General features: G+C 41.9%; 2 protein-coding genes across 2 annotated transcripts in view; both read right to left on the bottom strand.

The window, feature by feature from the left end:
- The window catches only part of OLFM3 (olfactomedin 3), a 143,864-nt gene that overhangs the window by 78,819 nt on the left and 42,549 nt on the right, over positions 1-22,496 (bottom strand). The window lies entirely within an intron of this gene.
- LOC127055994 (ras-associated and pleckstrin homology domains-containing protein 1-like) overlaps positions 18,928-22,496 on the bottom strand; it is a 160,269-nt gene continuing 156,700 nt past the window's right edge. Inside the window, exon 2 of the mRNA XM_050963626.1 lies at positions 18,928-18,972. The gene's annotated coding sequence lies outside the window, so the exon portion shown is untranslated. The remainder of the gene's footprint in view (positions 18,973-22,496) is intronic.

The raw sequence follows: 22,496 nt of genomic DNA, 5'->3' as shown, positions 1-22,496 counted from the left end.
TGTTTAGACTTTATGGAACACATAGGGTGCTGCATGTATTAATCCTACTTATAACATTTGTATCCCATGTTATAAGACAATGTTTAAATGTTTGCTCTGTAACTATAAAAATGTTTGAAGACTGTACATTCCCCACAGTCAGGGGAGAAGCATTACCAAGTGTGAAATATTGGTTTACCCCAAGAGATGTTATCTCCTGCTCATCAGGAAGGACTGTTGAATCCAAATTGGCCATTGTGGAACAGAGATTTTGTCCTTTGGTTCCCCCACCAACCCACAGAGAGGTTACATGAAGAAGTGTTCACCCGATCAGCTTTAATTCTGTGATGAGGGGTATAAAAATCCCTGAGAAGGAGCAACTGGGCCTCTTCATGCTGTTTGAATTCTGAGGGGCAAAGATTCCTAGATATAAGCAAGAAATCACCCAGTTGCTTGGCTTGGATGATCCCCAAAGGATATAAAAGCTCGCTTATTATAGAAGCTTATATTACCTTTTGCACTTAAGATTGTACCCTGTTTGTGTGTGTATTCTTACCTGCTTTAATCTTGTGAAGAACTTTCATTAATTTTCTTAGTTAATAAATCTTTAGTTAGTTTATTACAGGATTGGCTGTAGGCATTGTCCTTGGTTTGAGTTTTGAATGCAATCGACCTGGGACTGGGAGTAACCTGAATATTGGTGTGTTTTTTGGTGTAAAGTGACCATCTATCACATAGTCCATCTTGCCTCGGTGGAAGATATACTGGCATGCCCAAGGGGACTGTCTGTGACTCCCTAGTAAGATTGCTATAGAGCTTTAGGAGTTCCCACTTGTTTTTAGGTTGGTGAAGTTTAATTATAGAACATACTACCAGATTGGGGTGTCTGCTCGGCCTTTTGACAGTTGATCATGAGCCTCTCCAGACAGTGTGACAGCACAAAAAGTGATATTTTATTCTGAAGATCTGTTGGCTGTTATTTGAGTAAGTAGCTGATACAGAATAAAATGTAGGGATCCAGAAAAAACAAAACAAAGATCTCTTTATGACCATATGCATGTTCTGAATCAGCTGAGAACTCTCTAAAGCCCTTATGCACTTTTGTGCATTTCTCAGATAACATTGTTGAACCTCTGCCAAAGAGGAGCAAATTTTGCAGCCTTGCAGGTTAATTTCCCATTAGAGGAGAAATCCATGAGACAGAGTGTGGTAATTTTCATAGTGTGGCTTGGTTTATCTACACTGTGTATGTCAGCACTTGAACAGAGCTAATCAAAATGGCACTGTCATGGGGCAACTGCCCAGTATAGGGAGTTAAGGCTCATCTAACTGTGATATGCAGGGGCGGCTCTAGCTTTTTTGCTGCATTAAGCACGGCAGTCAGACAGCCTGTGGCGGCGTGCCTGCAGGAGGTCCCCGGTCCTGTGGATTCGGTGTACCCGCCGCCAAATTGCTGCCGAATCCACGGGACCAGTGGACCTCCCGCAGGCAAGCCGCCAAAGGCTGCCGACTGCCACCCTTGCAGAGACTGGCAGGGCACCCCCCTGCAGCTTGCTGCCCCAGGCGCGCACTTGGAGCGCTTGTGCCTGGAGTTGCCGCTGGCCATATGAAGCCCCGCAGGGGGAGTAACTGACTGCCCTTGGTGGTTGATTAGTAAATGAGCACCTGAACCTAATAAAGGTTACCCACTCTCAGTTAGAGGGGAATTTCTAATTAAGAGGCATAATCCATCTTTATGTGTAACAAGTAATGTCCAGGAAATGATAAGTCATGCCCTTTGGGATTGCAATGACTGTACCTATGAAAAGAGGGGTTTATACAGAAAACTCAGAGGCCTTAAAGTAACTAAATTTTCCTTGCACCATCTCTCAAGAATACAAGGAAAATGAGGCCCAATAAAAAAACATCTTCTGCAAAGCTTTAAGAATACTGAAAGGATGTGAGACTCTAAGGACTGGTTTACACAAGGGGAGGAGGGGCAGAAATCAATCTAAGTTATGCAACTTCAGCTATGTGAATAACGTAGCTGAAGTTGACATACTTAGATCTACTTACTGCGGTGTCTTCACTGCGGTAAGTCGACAGCTGACGCTCTCCTGTTGATTCCGCCTGTGCCTCTCACCCTGGTGGAGTACCGAAGTCGATGGGAGAGAGCTCAGCAGGCGATTTATCGCGTCTAGACTAGACGCGATAAATCGACCCCTGCTGGATTGATCACTGCCTGTCGATCAACTGGGTAATGTTGACAAGCCCTAAGTCATGAACAAGATACAAAGTTACAATGCATGATGGTCTTAGCTCCAGAAAGTGAATCTGCTACACTATAAAACCCAAGAAGAAGAAGAGGAGAGACAGGAGTTCCTGTGGAGAGAAGCTCCCAGGAGAGGCCTGAGCCAGAGGACTGAGAAGGGACCCTAGAGTGATCTGCAAAAAGTGCCTAGAGAGGGCAGTCTCCTAGATGGAAGGCTGAAGTCAGCAGGCATCTGAGAAGGCCTGGGCTTAGCCAGGGGTCTCCCAGATATTGACTAGAAGCCTGTTCTGGCAAGTCTCACTTGCTGGAGAAGAGTCACAGTGGATGGACAACCCTGGACCCCTGACTCCAGAAAATAATCTTACTTCAGACACCAGAGACTGGAACAGAGAAAACCCCTGGGGAAGAGCCTGGGGAGTGGTAAGTACTGGACTCAAGGGGGCCAGGGGGGCAGATGGACTAAAAATGACCCAATCAACCAGTTGAGATATTGAGGTGAAAGTTTTGTTTATGTTCTGTGCTAGTTTTTCTGTTAATAAATGAGACTCTCCTCAGGGAGGTGTTCTTTAGCACCTACTGGACTGTTTGGACTTGTTGATACACTGGGTGAGGAAAAAAATCAACTTAGGGCTCACCTGCTACATCACACCTGCCTGCAAGGCAATGCATCTGTTCAGCCTGGAATGAAAAATTTCTTATGTAAATTCTTACTTAAAAAAAATCAGCCTTGCTCATCATCAATTCCCCTGTCTGCAACAGCTTCTCTGAAAATAATGGACATCACAAAATTTCATAATTATTCGGCATTTCTGCAAACACTAAACAGTGCTAACATGCTAGCAAAAATACCTTGTAAAACAGTGTGTAAGGTGTCTAATCACCCGAGGTCTCCCAGCCCAACAATATTTTCCACTTCTATATACTTATAACTTTAATCTTTTATGGAGGCCAATTAAACAACAGAATTTGAATACTTAGAAGTATGATACATTATTTCCTTTAACTAGTGCATCAGCATTTGGAATATCGTATGTGCAAACTTCATGAACTATAAACTCGAATGTCTGTGCCTGATTGTGTCTTTGAAATTGGTTCTTGGAGGGGACCCTCAGTATGCAAATTTGTCTCTTCTGACATGGAAAAGGTCAGACATCTGTCTGGAGCAGCACACTTTCTTTCCTCCCTGCCCCAGGTCCTTCAGAGAGAGACAGGATGGAGGATCTCTCAGTAAGAAGAGGCCCTGGTCAAACATTTTAAAATAAATTGCATTCCATCAGCACCAGTACATGAGAGCTAAAAGCTATTGTGGGAGCTGAGAATAATTCACTACTACTTTATATGCTTTTTTTTTCTAAAGCACATCACAAGTTTTCTTTTTGTAGCAACTGAGGCTGCACTAACATAGAAACTAATGAAGCAAAAGTGACTTACAATTTAAAGTGAACATAAGGTATGTCAATTTTAGGTGGTCAACATATCATTATTGAACTTGAGACCTAATAAGATTTTCTGTTGTTATCGGAGAGCTGACTTTACTGCCTTTACTCCATTTTCATGGCACAGTATTATAAATCTGCACAAATCACAGTTGCCTACTGCATGAAGGGCCTCTTGTCATGGTGACAAGTCTATGAGAACTTTGTAATTCTTAGATGATAAATTTGGGAAGGTGATTTCTGAGACTCTGGAGCCAGAGTTAGGCAAGAGCTGAAATCTTTATTAGCTTGAGGCAGTTTTTGTTCATTTTCATCTAAAAGAAAGGGTCCCGTGACATCAGTGAGAACCAGAAGGGGCTTTCACATAATTCATTTCAACTGTATTTCAAGCACAGTGCAGAGTTAATGGTTTATTATAAAATGTGCTCCTTAGAATTTAGGCATTTGAAATGGATTTTCAAATCCATTTTTCTCAAATGATATCTATTTTATCCCTTTGTTAATGAAAAGTGTTTTACTGAAATATGGAGGTTCTATGGGCTTGACGCTGCAGTTTCTCCAGATCCCAAGACCCAGTAGGAGGGCTGGTTGAAAATTTTCCATCAACATTTTTTTTTTGACTGAACATGGTTTTTTTTTTGTTTTTTGTTTTTGACAAAACAAATATTTTCACAGAAAGTATCTGCTTTCTTAGAAAACTTTCAATTTTTTGTTGGAAAATGAAAACCAGAAAGCTGATTTCTTCCCTCTACTGCCCCCCACCCCAGATTTCCATTGTTAGTCACCTACATTTTTTCACTTTTTGGTTTTTCAGGAAGTCAAAATTTTCTGGGGAAAAATAAACCTATTTTCTTACCAGCTCTAGTGAATGGTCTCTACCTTGCTGCCTGGAAGGCTCTCTTTTCAGCTCCTTTGGCCACTGATATAGTGAAGGTGGAAGTTACAGGAATTGTGCTGAGCAGGGCAGGGATTGGTAAGGAAATGGTCCTTCATCTGCCTTAAAGTTCCTCAGCTTCTTCCAGCATGAGGTATAAAAACCCCAAAGATACTGTAAACAAGATTTGTCTAGACTGAGCTTAAAAGTCACAGGAGTGACAGAAATTGAATTCCTCTGATGAAGCTGGCAGACGCAGGACCATGAAAGTTAGAAAGTTACTATTCAAGGACCAGACATCGGTTCATTAGATCCATGGCAGCATTTTATTAAGGGTAACATTCAAAAACCAATAGGAGAACACTTCCACCTCTCTGGTCACTCAGTAACAGATGTAAAGGTGGCAACCTTGCAACAGAAAAGCTTCAAAAACAGACTCCAATGAGAAACTGCTGAACTTGAATTAATATGCAAACTAGATACCATCAATTTAGGCTTGAATAGAGACTGGGAATTGCTGAGCCATTACACACACTGAGTCTATTTCCCCATGTTAAGTATCCTCACACCTTCTTGTCAAACTCTCTGAAATGGGTCATCTTGATTATCACTACAAAAGTTTTTTTTCTCCTGCTGATAATTGCTCATTTTACTTAATTAGCCTCTTAGAGTTGGTAGGGCAACTCCCACCTTTTCATGTTCTCTGTATGTGTATATATATCTCTTATTATATGTTCCATTCTATGCATCCGATGAAGTGGGCTGTAGCCCACGAAAGCTTATGCTCAAATAAATTTGTTAGTCTCTAAGGTGCCACAAGTACTCCTGTTCTTTTTGCGGATACAGACTAACAAGGCTGCTACTCTGAAACCTGTATATAAACTGTATATATCTCAACTATGCTTCTTAATTTCTCACACACTGGAGTTCCTTTGATAAAATTTTATCTTTGGATTATCCTCTGACTCCTGTATCCTTCTTTATGTCTGTGAGCTCAGTTATGTTTGTGCCTGAACCTGTTTCCCTCATATGAACTAATATTGAATACAAATATGTTAGAAAAAAAATACAAAGAAAGAAATGTCATTCAGGTACAAAATGTCGGGCTAGAACCTCCAGAGTGGTGCAGCATTTTTGCACCACATAGCTTTATGGCTATATTCAAATGGCAAACTCAACTGGCTGAGAGCGAATTATCCACTGAAACAATTTTCTTCTGGTGTAGAGCCTGGTGTAGGGGCTTTTATGTCACCTCGTCTGTTGACACAGCAGGCAAAGTGGATGTGGCCATAGGAAAGTGGACACGGCTGGGATATCGCTGCTTCCACACAGATCTTTGGTTCTGGTTTCAGTCCACTGTGACCGCTCGCAGTTTACATAAGGATAGCCCCCATGATAATCTGAGATCTTGTCTACATGCAAAAGTCTACCTTACACTAGTGCTAGGAACACCACATTGCTTTTATACCAGTGTAACTAAATCTCTTTAAAATCACACAGTTAGTTAAACTGGTGAAACTTTGTATCTAGAAAATCTGCAGCTCAGTACAGAGAGACCAGTCATACCTAAAAGCTGCATGAAGATTAGTGGAGTGCAAAGGTGAGCTTTACACCACTTAGATTTTCTTTTTCTATTCTAAGCCTAAAATTGTATGTTCTTAATTATCTCTTATGATGACTGCTACTTTTCTTTCCTTCACTCTTGAAGGCCTTTACAATAGTGACTAAATGAACCCTAGTTTTATATAAATTAGTCTGCAAACCTAGAGAATATTTGTGAAGAATAGGATCAAAAGTCAGATCAAAGTCTACTGAAGTCAGTGGAAAGACTCCAACTGACTCCAGTGGGCTTCAGAATGGGCCCTATTTGAGTAATCTGCTAGTGAGGGCTAGCAGACCTTGCTTGGATTAGTCTGGATGTCCAGCTGTGAACCCAAATATATAGGTGTGTGTTAAGGGAATGGACTCCAGCTTTTGAAACTGTGGAACAAAGTGAAGATGGCAGGATCAAGTAATGTTTACAAGGCAGAACATTTAAACTGACAACCCAGTTAGAAACCTCCAGAATGGGCTTGGTAAAAAGCACGAGTGGCATCCCTCTTGCCATGTGGTCTTTGGGCCTGTCGAAAAATGGCTAGGGATCATCATAAGGCCTTTTGCTTCTGGAAGAAGTTCTATTATCATTGGGTTGAGAACATCCTGTTCATACGAGGGCTAATGAAGTTATAGCCTGATCTTTCCTATTATCATTTTGTATTTGTCCTCACTTACATCATGTCCTTGACAAAACAGAACTTACTCTTTTTGTAACCAAAAAACCCCCCCCAAAAACAAACAAACAAAAACCTAACCAAGAAAACATTAGTAAAATTGCTGGTCTAAAAATTATTCATAATGCTCATGGTGTCATGTCCTGGTCTTTTCTGCTATTTCTGTATGGATAGTTCAGAAAGATTTCAGAATACTGGCTTACACGCACACACACATACAACCTGCAAACTTAATGCATGGGTATCTTTTAACTTTAACCCTTTTGTTAAGCTATGTCTTCCTATGCTCTCACTACAAAGGAGTGCATATGCCAAATATGCTAATTAAGCTGCAGTCTGTCCTTTTAAAATGCAGAATCCTAAACATGTTTCATTTTCTATGAAGGACTAATTTTTTGTTTTTTTTTCTAGTTTATTTTTTCCCAAGAAGTTTCAGAATTTTGGCATCTTGCCACACAGTAAACTGCAAAGACAGCATAATGAAAGTTAATGGAGCTCTGAGATTCAGGTAACTTATATGAATTAAAAACAATTTGCATAGCAGGTTCAAAAAATCAAATCTAAAATACTTCGTGCAGAGTTCATAACAGACTAAATCAAACTTCGAAACTGTTGGAGCATATTTTACCAAACAGAAGTAAAATAAATGCCAAGGAAATGTCAGTAGGAACAAGAGATGATTGTTTTTACTTACAAACTCTTATTTTTGTATAATATCCCTATGAAAAATGAACAACCAGTCTCCCCTCTCCTCCCAACACACACACTTATCAGTGTATATATTGTGGAAAAGCCTTACCACCTCTGTCTGAACATCTAAATTATAGACATACTCAGAACTAAGGGTTAGACTGTGAAATGAGTTTTGTGCCTACACGGGATTAAGGATTAAGGAAGCATAAGAATCACCCTTTTCTCCCCTTCAAGGGATATCCAAATGTTATGGGTGGGGAGGGGTAGAGAATGGGTAGATCCTAGGTTCTATTCCCCCAACACACGTCAGTGCTAATGAGTCAGCTTGCCAGGGATAGCAACACATAGACCAGCAATAAATCAATACCCCTGGGAGCAGTGGGGAACAGAATTTCTTCTTTGTGTCACCTGTGAGACAGCACAGGAATGCAATATCTGTTACTGAGGGCTGTATCCTAGGGAAACAAACTAGGTATAGACTATTTATATAACCTCAAAGGGCATGATCCATTTACACTCAAGGGGAAGACATTTGATATCAATTGGTGATGGATTGGACCCTAAACCTTCAAAGAGTTGATAGAACTTTGCCACACCATTTTTGTTAAAGTCAGTGTTTTGAATCACTTCCCAATTCATCCATTGGGACATCTGTGCCAGAAGGTGGCTTTATCCTAGAAGGAAGGAAGGCAGTTGGAGGAACTCCATCGCCCCCTTGAGATTCTTCCAGTAGAGGCCAAATTTATTTTACAGAAAACGTTCCATAGAATCCCCACTACTGGAGGGTACACAGGAGATATACTGAATACACAATCTCCTGTATGCTCTGACAATGTCCTATCCCCAGACAACCACTTTCTGGGCTGCACAGGACATCTTCATACTCATTAGTAAGATATTACTCCAATCCTGATTTCCTTGCTTAAATGGTTGGGCCTTTAGGTCTAAATCTTTAGCAGCTTTGACAGTGTGTTGGCACTGCTTTCCTTTAGTCTGCTAAATCACATCAGATACTTACACTCAAATTAATCCATAATTTATCTTTAATAATAATGATTCAAACTTATATAGTGGCTGTCATCTAAGGATCGCAAACACTTTAAACAACTGCTCTATCATGTTGCATGCTCTGTGTTATATAGGTCAGACTAGATGGTCAGAATGGTCACTAAAACATTGGCCAGATGCACTACTGGAAGAAGTGGATGCAACTTCAATGGATTTGTGAATGTGTACACCAGTAGTGAATTTGGCTCCTTAGCTATGAGTTTCCAGTAAATCAAATATCTGATACAACTTATATATATTACATAGGGAAGTTATATTAGCTATTTGATTTATTGGAAATGTATAATATATAAATATAAATAATATATAAATAATATTCACACACATCACATACATATGTGTGTGTATAGTCATATGTATCTATATATACACACATATCATACTTTTTGTTCAGTAAAGTGCTACCTCATAGGGCCACATCCTGATGTTCTTATTCAGACAAAACTGTCCACGAGGGTCTCAGGGTCTATACAGTAACAAATGTATTCGGTTGTAAACATTCATGATGAGAGAATGTGAATGAATGAATTGTGAATGAAAAAGAAAAGAATAAGACATATCCCTCTAGTTTTCATCTGATGGAGTATTCCACATGTAGAATGTCTAGAATATACATTGAAGACCAGGACACTATAGCTCAGAAGATGTGTGAAAGTTCAACATTAACATAGTTATATTTTGAAGATTCTTAGTTATTGATGTTAGTAGTAGATGCTGAACCATCATTAGTAAGAATCTACAGATTGCTAATAGCAAAATGTTAAGCTACATCCTCTATTGGGGTTAATTAGCATAGCTCCATTACTTCACTATGTTCTAATTATAGCTCTTGGCTTGTCTTTAGAATGATCATCAGTAACATCTCTTAATATTTACTGGCAACCACTGAAGTTCTGTGAGTTCATGTTTCTCTTCTGTATACAAAGGGCCAAATTCTGCCCTCAGTTACTCTGGTGAAAACCTAGAGCATCTTGACTAATGCCAGCGGAGTTGCTCTGTATTTACACCAATGTAACTGACAGCACAATTTTAGTCTCTTGCTATATCTGTAGCTCAGTGGTCACCAGATAAAAAGAATGAAAACACTAGGGGCAATTTATCCTTGCCAAACCGTGAAAGTGCTGTTTATGGTCTAGGGGAAAAAAATCTTTATACGTGTCTGGTCAGCTCAGAGCAACCCATAATAATAGACAAGTGTGTGTCAGAATGTCTTGATTTATTCAAATATCAAGGCAATATTTGTGTGGCAGTTTTATTTAGCTAATGATGAATTGAGAATAAACAGCAACATGACATCGTTTGTTAAAAACCTCTCAAGCAGAAACGAAATGGCAGTCCTGGGTTTCACTGTATGTAGAGAACTCAGAGGTCTCTTCAGTATGTAAATAGGATCAGATTCTCTGATCCTGCCTGGTCCCTTTGTGCTGCTCTGGTGACAGAAAAGGGCCAAAAACTGGGTGGATATTCTCAGTTTGGGATTCCTCCAGTGTTTGATGGATCCCTAGCAGGCTAAGAATCATGGCCAAATATTATAGCACCCAATGTGCATCGCATGCAGGGCAGGGAGTGGGGATGGCCATATGCACCAGCGATCACAGGCTGGTGGATGGCTCTTGGAATCCACAGCCAGATGCTGCAGAACCAGCTCCAGAGTGTGATAGCTGCATGACTTCCCCTCCCTTCTGTTCACCCAGTAGAAATTGGGGACAGAAAACAACTAGTCTATGGAGTTCAGAGGTTGTGATTTTACAGTGAACAGCATAGGGTGTTGATCATATGCAGCATTTTTCAAAAACAGCTGGCTAATGTGACACAGAGGGTCATTGGTGGTTTACTACTGTGTGTCAGCAACTCTTGTCAAGCCCGACACTCACTACACCTAACACACTGTTGTCATTATATATACCCAAAATGTGACATAATATATCATTTGAAAATGAATACCTCACTAGTCATTAATTTTATTGCATGGTACATGTATGGATTGTGTACAAAGAGTAATACTATGTGCTAGAATTATGTTCTTAAAATGTATTTGGCAAACAATGCATAAGCACAATCTGCCTTACACAAAGGAATGTGCATTTGCTTGTCTGACCTGCCTAGCCCTCAGGCAGAGTCAATGAAGGTACATGTACATAAAAGGTAAACATAGCCATGAAATTAGGGAGTGGTCTGAACCTCAGATAACAAGGAATTGAATCACCTGATTGTATACAATATTATTGTATAATAAAAGTGTATCTAGTAAGGTCTTTTATGAAAGCTAGTGATACACTGGTGATTAATAGCATTGTGAAATGTGTGTATTAACACTCTATGGGGAATTACAGATACTCACTGCTATTATGCTTTAAAGTCTGTGGATGTTCTCCCAAGCAAGAGGGAAGGTAACTATCTACCTGTCTCCAGTGTAAACTAACCAGTGTGGAATCAGAACAGTGGAAACCCTATTTACATCTGAATCAGCAGGGGGACTGGGAAGTCAACAGGAAGGGAAAAAACAACAGGAAGCCTTTCTTCCTCTTGGAACAGGGCCAATGAACTTTGGGAAGACAGTATGGCATCTACACATCCAAGCAAGAGAGAGAAGCTTGGTCTGGGCTTACTTTTCAAAGAATACATTGCAAAAGTTTACTGGACTATGAAAAAAACAGGGAGAGAATCTCATAGGTATCCAGAATTTGGGGAGATTAAAGGATCCAGAGCTTTGGATCCTTCAACCATTGGGGTTGAAGTCCTTGGGAACTGAGTTTAGGAGTAACTTCCTGAAATGAAATTTTAATTGTAGAAGTGCATTTTTGCTTTTGTTTGCCTGTAACACTTTCTATCTTTATTCCTTATACTGGCTATCCATTGTCATTTTGTCAAATAAACTTGTTTTACTTTTACCATAAACCAATTCAGAGCTGTGATTGAAATTGGAGTGATTGTTAACCCCAGTTTTAAACTAATAAACTGCTGTTACTGTCTCTTTAAAGGAACAGCAAACTTAACTTCTGTGAGTGTTCCAGGTGAGGATTGGACACTTGAGAGATGTTTTTGGGGAACTCAGGAATTGGGGTGCACTGCTTGTTACCTGGAAGGCCAGGTTTGGACTGGCAGAGTCCTGAAGAGTTTTCTAGCAAGGCAGACAAGCTGATGTGTCAGAGAGTTGTCACACAGCTTAGCAGCCACAAAACTCTCATTTGCTGAGGCTGAGTGGTAATACAGTAACTCACAATTCTGGGAATCTTAGCCAGTTGGTTGGCTGTTGATGGTAGGGATATAAACCACAGCACCTGAGGCAATTAGAGTCGCAGGGCAGGCTGGGTTGCACAGGGCTGCCCAGAGGAGGGGGCAAGTGGGGCAATTTGCCCCAGGCCCAGGGCCCCACAGGGGCCCCCATGAGAACAGTATTCTATAGTATTGCAACTTTTTTTCAATGGAAGGGCCCCCCCAAACTGCTTTGCCTCAGGCCCCCTGAATCCTCTGGGTGGCCCTGAGGTTGCATGCCAAGTGTCACAGCCAGATCCTCTGCTGCTGTAAATTACGCTAGCTGAGGATCTGGCCCATCTATTTCTAACATGAAGTAGGAACATAAGGGAATATGTGCCATTTGCATGCATACACATCCTGAATGTCAAAAAGGAAAATATCTAATCACAAAATAAATATCTAATCAGGAAAGTCACAGTTTCTGGCAGCCTTGACTTAATTCTACCCTCCTGCTCCTCAGTCAGACCCTCAGGCTTCCCAGAGTCATGGAATCAGCGAAGAAATAGAGTAGCTGGCCTGATCTGCTTTGGCTGGCTACTCCCTTTAAGAGACAAAGACTTTCTGTGTTGTTATTTTTTCTTATAAACACTTCACTGCACCTACCATCTTGAGTTTATAATGCTGTGTCAAAGTTCCCTGTGCTTTCATGAACTTTTCAAAGGGGTGAAGAATAATTTAAAAAATAATTTAAAAACTTACAAGTTCTCATTTTTTAGGGAAGTAAAAAAAATTATGATTTTTTAAAAATCATTTGTTTCTCCTGGGAATTTCTGTGGAATGCAATATAATTATATTTTTCTAACCGAAAAGCTGACTTTGTAACTTTGTGGCAATAATAATAAAGACTGTAAAACAGCTCAGACTCCTGCATCTCTTCTGTGGATGGGACTTTTAGGAGAGGTCCATCTGTAATGCTCTTTGGCCATGAATCAATCACAAGACTCTGCCTCTGTTTTTTTCTGCTGCAGTGCAGAAATTATTTGGAATCATATTGATCTTTGAGTAGAAATGAAAAATTAGGTAATGTAATGCCTTTTAATTGGACCTCACACAAACTAAGCCCCCAAAAACCCTTTTCCATGTGAATAAGAAGAGAAATTTTGGCTTCAAAACTGTTATATAAATTCTTTGTGGGTCAATAAAAATGATCACATTATGTATCTTGTACACTCTCTCTGCTACAGTGAAGCTGTCAGTCTCCTCTTCTGTCTATTGTATGGTTTTCTCTAGAGAAAAAATGACTGGGCAGGAACAGCTCAGCTATTTCCATAAACACAATGAAAAATTTATTTTACACCATACTGCAAAGCAAATCTATACGCTCTGTCAGCTCATTATTTTTTTTTATTTGTGGTAGGGCCTACAATTTGCTAAGTGGTTCCTAGAAAGTTGAGAATGCCTGGACATTGTCTTAAGCAGTTTACTAATATTTGTATTTATAGCCTATGAAGCTAGGTTCAGTTGATGTTCATAGAAACGGGCTCCTGAACTGTTATGCTAACCATGTCACTTGCAAGAAAGGTGATGTTCTTGTGTTCTTATGATGTTGGAAACTTGGTGAAATTTTTTCAAAGCATAATTTATCAGATATATGTAATCTAATTTTCCAATCACAGAATATCCGTGACTAGATTGCTTTCTTCAAATTCATTTGTCGTATGTAAATTTTGGTATCTGACTCTTTATTTGCATTTTTTTAAAAATCTCTAGGGCTTTGTTATAGACTTTAACATCAGAAGGGACCATCATGATAATCTAGTTTGACCTCCTGCACATTGCAGGCCACAGAACCTCACTCACCACTCCTATAATTGACCCCTAACCTGTGGCTGAGTTACTTAAGTCCTCAAATCATGATTTAAAGACTTCAAGTTACAGAGAATCCACCATTTATACTAGTTTAAACCTGCAAGTGACCCATGTGACAGGCTGCAGAGGAAGGTGAACCCCCCTCAGAGTCTTGAACAGTTTGATGCAAGTAATCAATATTCATGCTGCATAGATTCACTTTGATTGGTCAGATAAGTCACATATATTCATTCTGTTCTATGAATGAGCACTTCCAGTACTCATCCTTGTGAATTTAAAATTATATTTCTTCAAATATGTGAGCTTCTGACTTTGAAACTAACTTTCCATAAGCATTATGAGTCATAGGAGCAACACGAGTGAAATGAGTGGGGGAATCTGCTCAACATCTTAGATGTCTATACACAAATAGAAGGAGTATGAGGAAAATAGGAAGAATTGGAAATATTAGTTCATATGCTAAATTATGATTTAATTGGCATCACTGAGATTTGGCAGGATAAATCTCATGACTGGAACATTGGTATGGAAGGGAATAGCTTGTTCAGGAAGGACAGGCAGGGGGAAAAAGGGGAGGAGGTTTTGTATAATACATCAAGATTATATAGACTTGTTCTGAGGTCCAGAAGAAGGTAAGAGGCAGACTAGTTGAAAGCCTATGGGTGAAGATAAAAGGGTAGGGGGGACAGGGTAACATGGTAGAAGTCTACTATAGACCACCAAATCAGGAGGAGGTGAATGAAGCATTTCTAGAACAAACAGAAATATCCCAAACTGTGAGTGGGTAGTAATGGGGGACTTTAACAACCTAGACATGTATTGGAAAAGTAATGTGGACAAACAGAAAGTGTCCAATAAGTTCTTGGAATGTACTGGGGACAACTTTTTGTTCCAGAAGAAGTAGCCAGGTGACAGCAATTTTAGACTTGATTCTGACTAAAAGGAATGAGTTAGCTGTGACTCTGAAGGCTGAAGGCAATTTGGGTGACAGTGTTCATGAAATGCCAGATGCTTGATTCGAAGGAAAAGAAGCAGTCAGTGCTGCAGAATTAGGACAATGGAGTTGAACAAACTTACAGAACTGGTAAGTATGGTCCCATAGAAAGGAAATCTAGGGGAAAAAGGAGTTGGGGATAGCTGGCAGTTTCTTAAAGAGACAATATTAAAGTTGCAACAGCCAACTATCTTGATGCAAAGAAAAGATTGGTAGAACAGTAAGAGGCAAATATTGCTCCATCAGGAACTCTTTAATCACCTGAAAATAGGGTGACCAGATGTCCCGATTTTATAGGGACAGTCCCAATTTTTGGGTATTTTCTTATATAGGCTCCTATTACCTCCCACCCATTGTCCCAATTTTTCACATTTGCTGTCTGGTCACCCTACCTGAAAACAAAAAAGGATTTTGTACAAACGTGAACATATTGCTAAGGAGGAGTACAAAAGAATAAAACAAACATGTAAAGACAAACTCAGAAAGGCTAAGGCACAAAATGAGTCACATCTAGCAAGAGACAATCAATAAGAAGAGGGAGTCTATAAATAGGCCAAGGGCAAGGCAAACATGAAGGAAAACACAGACACTCAGTTTAGCAAGGAAGGAGAGTTAATAATGGGTGACATCAAGACAGTTGAGGTGTTTAATGCTTATTTTGCATCAGTCTTCACTAAAAAACTTAATTCTGACCAGATATGTAACATAATTAATATTAACAAGGGAGAAAAAATACAAGTCAGAATAGGGAAAGAACAAGTTAAAGGATATTTAGATAAGTTAGATGTATTCAAATCACCACAGCCTGATGGAATTAATCCTAGGATACATAAGGAATTAGCCAGAAGCACTCTCAGGGCTTGGCTACACTGGAGAGTTGCAGCGCTGGTGGCGGGTTTACAGTGCTGCAACTTAGTAACCGTCCACACCTGCAAGGCACATCCAGTGCTGCAACTCCCTGGCTGCAGCGCTGGCTATACACCTTATCATAACCTTAGTCCCAGATTTGGACCTTAGCGTCCAAAATATGGGGGTTAGCATGAAAACCTTCAAGCTTAGTTACCAGCTTGGACCTGGTACTTGCTGCCACCACCCAAAAAATTAGACTGTTTTGGGGCACTCTGGTCCCTCTGAAAAACCTTCCCTGGGGACCCCAAGACCCAAATCCCTTGAGTCTCACAACAAAGGGAAATAATCCTTTTTCCCTTCCCCCCTCCAGGTGCTCCTGGAGAGATACACAGACACAAGCTCTGTGAAACTACACAGAGTGACTCCCCCTCTCCGTTCCCAATCCTGGAAACCAAAAGCACTTTCCTATTCCCCCAGAGGGAATGCAAAATCAGGCTAGCAAATCCAACACACAGATCTCCCCTGATTTTTTCCTCCCACCAATTCCCTGGTGAGTACAGACTCAATTTCCCTGAAGTAAAGAAAAAACTCCAACAGGTCTTAAAAGAAAGCTTTATATAAAAAGAAAGAAAAATACATACAAATGGTCTCTCTGTATTAAGATGATACAATACAGGGTCAATTGTTTAAAAGAATATTGAATAAACAGCCTTATTCAAAAAGAATACAAATCAAAGCACTCCAGCACTTATATTCATGCAAATACCAAAGAAAAGAAACCATATAACTTACTATCTGATCTTTTTGTCCTTACACTTAGAAACAGAAGACTAGAAAGTAGGAGAAAGCAGGCAGACAGACAAAAGACCCAGACACTAACTTCCCTCCACCCAGAGTTGAAAAAATCCGGTTTCCTGATTGGTCCTCTGGTCAGGTGCTTCAGGTGAAAGAGACATTAACCCTTAGCTATCTGTTTATGACACGCCCCCCAAATTGCAGACAGTGGGGAAGCTCACTGGCGGCGATTTCCTTTTAGAACTTTAAAATAAACAGATTACTACAACACATGCACCTTTACATATACTACTAAGTATATAACTAACAGACTTTTACATTTTAAGAACACTTTTTAACTACTGAATTTTGGGAAACTTTTACGGGAGAGTGCATTAGCAACTTTATTAGAAGCTTCTGTGATGTGTTGAATTTCAAAATTAAAATTTTGGAGAGCTAAACTTTAACGAAGAAGTTTTTTGTTGTTTCCCTTGGCAGTATGAAGCCACTTTAGCGCAGCATGGTTAGTTTGTAGCTGGAACCGCCGTTCCCAAACATATGGGCGTAGCTTTTTTAGGGCGTACACAATGGCATAGCATTTCTTTTCACTGACTGACCAGTGACTTTTCCTCTTAGACAGTTTCTTGCTGAGAAACACGACAGGATGGAAGTTGTGATCTGTTGCTTCCTGCATGAGCACTGCTTCTATACCACGCTCAGATGCATTTGTGGTTACTAGGAATCGCTTGTCAAAGTCCGGGGCCCTGAGCACAGGGTCAGACATGAGCATCGCCTTAAGCTGGGTAAAGGCCTTTTGACACTTATCAGTCCATTTAACGGCATTTGGCTGGGTCTTTTTGGTCAGGTTGGTCAATGGGGCAGCGATTTGGCTGTAGTGTGGTACAAATTGCCTGTAGTATTCGGCCAAGCCTAAGAAGGATTGGACCTGTTTTTTTGACCTTGGGAGAGGCCACTTTTGGATAGCATCCACCTTGGCCTGTAGGGGGTTTATGGTTCCTTGACCCACCTGGTGCCCCAGGTAAGTTACTTTGTTTTGGCCTATTTGACACTTTTTGGCCTTAACAGTTAGTCCGGCCTGCCTGATGCGCTTAAAAACCTTTTTCAGGTGTAGTAGGTGTTCGGGCCAGGAGTCTGAAAAAATGGCCACATTATCGAGGTAGGCAACTGCAAATTCTCCCAGTCCAGCTAGTAGACCATCTACCAGCCTTTGGAAGGTGGCGGGTGCATTTTGAAGGCCGAAAGGAAGGACATTGAATTCATACACCCCCGCATGGGTGACGAATGCTGACCTTTCCTTGGCAGGTTCATTTAGCGGTACTTGCCAGTACCCCTTGGTTAAGTCTATTGTAGAGATGAACTGGGCACGTCCCAACTTTTTTAATAGCTCATTGGTGCGTGGCATTGGATAGTTGTCCGGACGAGTTACAGCATTTAGCTTACGGTAGTCCACGCAAAAGCGTATTTCCCCATCTGGTTTGGGTACCAGAACCACTGGAGATGCCCATGCACTGGTAGATGAGCGGATTATACCCATCTGTAGCATGTTTTGGATTTTCCGTTTTATAGCAGCTTGGGCATGAGGAGACACCCGGTAGGGTGGGGTTCTGATTGGGTGAGCATTACCTGTATCAATGGAGTGGTATGCCCGTTTAGTCCGTCCTGCGGTGGCTGAGAACAATGGGGCGAAGCTAGTGCACAGCTCCTTGATTTGTTGCCGCTGCAGACGTTCCAGGGTGGTTGAGAGGTTCACCTTTTTCACGCCACCGTCTTTTTTTTCCGTCGTAGTAGACACCATCAGGCCACTCAGCATCATCTCCCTGGACTGTAAACTGACAAACCTGTAAATTTCTGGAATAGAAAGGCTTGAGAGAATTAACATGGTACACTTTAGGCTTTAGTGAGGAATTGGGAAATGCTATGAGGTAGTTTACAGCTTTTAGGCGCTTTTGGACCGTGAATGGCCCTTCCCATGATGCTTCCATTTTATGGGCCTGTTGCGCCTTCAAGACCATAACCTGGTCTCCTACCTTGAAGGAACGTTTTTTGGCATGTTTGTTATACCAGGCCTTTTGCTCTTTTTGAGCATTCTTTAGGTTCTCTCTAGCAAGGGCTAAAGAGTGTCGGAGGGTGCTTTGTAGGTTGCTTACAAAGTCCAGAATGTTAGTTCCTGGAGAAGGCGTAAACCCCTCCCATTGCTGCTTCACCAACTGTAATGGCCCCTTAACCTCGTGACCATACACAAGTTTAAACGGTGAAAACCCTAAACTGGGATGTGGTACAGCCCTGTAGGCAAACAGCAACTGCTGCAACACTAGGTTTTAATTATTGGAGAATTCGTTGATGAATTTTTGTAACATGGCCCCCAAAGTTCCATTGAACCTTTCCACCAGGCCATTGGTTTGATGGTGGTATGGGGTGGCAACCAAGTGATTTACCCCATGAGTTTCCCACAGTTTTTTTATGGTCCCTGCCAGGAAATTAGACCCTGAATCTGTAAGGATGTCAGAGGGCCAACCTACCCTGGCAAAGATGTCTGTTAGGGTCAGGCACACAGTGTTAGCCCTGGTGTTGCCTAGAGCTACTGCTTCTGGCCATCGGGTAGCAAAGTTCACTAAAGTCAGTACGTACTGCTTTCCTCTGGGCGTCTTTTTTGGGAAAGGGCCCAGAATATCCACAGCTACTTGCTGAAATGGGACCTCAATTATGGGGAGTGGCTGGAGAGGGGCCTTGACCTGGTCTTGGGGCTTTCCCACTCTTTGGCATATCTCACAAGACCGGACATACTTGGCAACGTCCTTGCCCATCCCTTCCCAGTGGAAGGACTTCCCCAACCGGTCCTTGGTTCTGTTCACCCCAGCATGGCCACTGGGATGATCATGGGCTAAGCTTAAGAGCTTCCCCCGGTACTTAGTTGGAACCACCAACTGTTTTTGCGGCTGCCATTCTTCCCGGTGTCCACCAGAAAGAATTTCCTTGTATAAAAGTCCTTGGTCTATAACAAACCGGGATCGATTAGAAGAGCTGAGAGGCGGTGGGGTGCTCCGTGCCGCCGCCCAAGCTTTCTGAAGGCTGTTATCCGCTTCCTGCTCAGCCTGGAACTGTTCCCTTGAGGCTGGGGTCATCAGTTCTTCCTCAGACTGTGGACTTGGTCCCTCTGGAAGCGATGTAGGTGATGAGTTTGTTTTCGTTGCTGGTGAACCGCTCTCCGCTGGTGCACCTGAGGGTATTTCAGGCTCTGGCTGAGCCTTTTGGGTATGGCTGTCTTTGGCTTCTGCCAGTTGTGGCTCGCTGGCGCCCTCTGGCGTTGAGTTTGAAGATGTGGTTGCACTTGCTGGTGCTGGTTGCTGTTCCAGTTCCGGGCCTGGGACTGGAGGTGCTGTGGCTGTTTCAGTGGTTGGCGTGGAATCTGGGTCCACTACCTCTGTCTGGGTCTCTGGTAACCCAGACGGGGTGTCTGTGGACGGTTCAGGAACAGGAATGGGTCTGGAAGCTTGCCTGGTTTGGCTACGTGTAACCATTCCCACTCTCTTGGCCCGCCTCACCTGGTTGGCCAAGTCTTCCCCCAGTAGCATGGGGATAGGATAATTGTCATAGACTGCAAAAGTCCACATTCCTGACCAGCCTTTGTATTGGACAGGCAGTTGAGCTGTAGGCAAGTCTACAGCTTGTGACATGAAGGGGTAAATGTAACTTTGGCCTTTGGGTTGATGAATTTGGGGTCAACGAAGGATTGGTGGATAGCTGACACTTGTGTCCCCGTGTCTCTCCACGCAGTAACCTTCTTTCCGCCCACTCTCAAATTTTCCCTTTGCTCCAAGGGTATTTGAGAGGCATCCGGGCCTGGGGATCTTTGGTGTGATGGTGGTGTAATGAATTGCACTTGCATGGTGTTCTTTGGACAGTTGGCCTTGATATGTCCCAGTTCATTACACTTAAAGCATCTTCCATTTGATGGGTCACTGGGCCGAGGTGAGTTACTGGAGACTGGTGAGGTGGAAGGGTAGGGTGTCTGTGGCTTTACTTGGGTGGTATGTGGGGTCTTTGGCTGTTCTCGGTTGTAGGGTTTATGGTCTGTGTGCCCCCTGGGGTAATCGTTCCCCTTGACAGTAGCTTTCTTGCTTTCTGCCAGTTTCATCCATTTGGCTCCAATTTCCCCCGCCTCAGCGATATCTTTGGGATTTCCATCTTGTATGTACCGTGTGATGTCTTCAGGAACACCATCCAAGAACTGCTCCATTTGTATGAGGAGGTGCAGTTCTTCCAAGGTTTGAACGTTGTTTCCTGTTATCCAGGCCTCATAGTTTTTTGCAATATAGTAGGCGTGTTTGGGAAATGACACCTCTGGTTTCCACTTTTGGGTTCTGAAGCGCCGACGGGCATGATCTGGGGTTATCCCCATTCGGTATCTGGCCTTGGTTTGAAAAAGTTTATAGTCATTCATTTGCTGCTTAGGCATTTCAGCTGCCACCTCTGCTAAAGGTCCACTGAGCTGTGACCTCAATTCTACCATGTACTGGTCTTCGGGGATGTTGTACCCAAGACAGGCTCTTTCAAAATTTTCCAAGAAGGCCTCGGTGTCATCACCTGCCTTGTAGGTGGGAAATTTCCTGTGCTGTGGAGCAATAATTGGCGCCGGGTTGTTAGGGTTGGCTGGCACATGCAGCCCAGCTTTTGCCAACTCCAGTTCATGTTTTCTCTGTTTTTCCTTCTCTTCATTCTCTTTTTGTTGTTTTTCCATTTCTCGGCGGTGGGCCAACTCTTCTTCTGCTTGTTTCCTTCGGTGGGCCACCTCTTCTTCTTCTAGTTTTCTTTTGTGTGCTGCCTCTTTGGCTGCCTGTTCTCTTTGGAAGGCTGCCAGTTTGATGCTTTCTTCCTTTTCTTTCAGCTCCATCTCTTTTTGTTTTATTTCTAGTTCCTGTTTGTGTTTTTCCATCTCTCGCCTGTGTTCAGCTTCTTTGATTTGTTCTTCGGCCTCAATTTTTGCCTTAGAAGTCATGGTTCCTGTTTTCTTGTGTTGGGGTGCCCTCCGGTGTTTATCTTCTGAACTGCAGGTTCTCTGTTGCCTCCTGAAGTCTGCCTAGCAACAGTGCCTTTAGCTAAGCTTCACTGTTAAGTAAACCTGAAAAACCACTTTATTTGCATGCATATAGTGCTGGTAATGACTCTCAATGGGAGTGCTATTGCATGACAAAAGACTCTTAATAACACCTTAATGGTTTCTTGCTTAGGATGCAAGCCACAAACTGCCAGAGAGAGCGGAAAAAAAAATTCTCTCTGGTTCCCTTTTAAAACCAAACTGTTTCTCTCTGCTAAAAAGCCCCTAGCAGAGAAAAGAAAAAATAAAATATTTCCACTGGCTTCTGGATTCTGTCTATCCCACCGCTGCCACCATATCATAACCTTAGTCCCAGATTTGGACCTTAGCGTCCAAAATATGGAGGTTAGCATGAAAACCTCCAAGCTTAGTTACCAGCTTGGACCTGGTACTTGCTGCCACCACCCAAAAAATTAGAGTGTTTTGGGGCACTCTGGTCCCGCTGAAAAACCTTCCCTGGGGACCCCAAGACCCAAATCCCTTGAGTCTCACAACAAAGGGAAATAATCCTTTTTCCCTTCCCCCCTCCAGGTGCTCCTGGAGAGATACACAGACAGAAGCTCTGTGAAACTACACAGAGTGACTCCCCCTCTCCGTTCCCAATCCTGGAAACCAAAAGCACTTTCCTATTCCCCCAGAGGGAATGCAAAATCAGGCTAGCAAATCCAACACACAGATCTCCCCTGATTTTTTCCTCCCACCAATTCCCTGGTGAGTACAGACTCAATTTCCCTGAAGTAAAGAAAAAACTCCAACAGGTCTTAAAAGAAAGCTTTATATAAAAAGAAAGAAAAATACATACAAATGGTCTCTCTGTATTAAGATGATACAATACAGGGTCAATTGCTTAAAAGAATATTGAATAAACAGCCTTATTCAAAAAGAATACAAATCAAAGCACTCCAGCACTTATATTCATGCAAATACCAAAGAAAAGAAACCATATAACTTACTATCTGATCTTTTTGTCCTTACACTTAGAAACAGAAGACTAGAAAGTAGAAACTACTTCTCCAAAGCTCAGAGAAAGCAGGCAGACAGACAAAAGACCCAGACACTAACTTCCCTCCACCCAGAGTTGAAAAAATCCGGTTTCCTGATTGGTCCTCTGGTCAGGTGCTTCAG

This window comes from Gopherus flavomarginatus, chromosome 7, assembly GCF_025201925.1.
Source record: "Gopherus flavomarginatus isolate rGopFla2 chromosome 7, rGopFla2.mat.asm, whole genome shotgun sequence".
Lineage (NCBI taxonomy): Eukaryota > Metazoa > Chordata > Testudines > Testudinidae > Gopherus > Gopherus flavomarginatus.
This window is presented reverse-complemented; position numbering and strand designations above follow the sequence as displayed.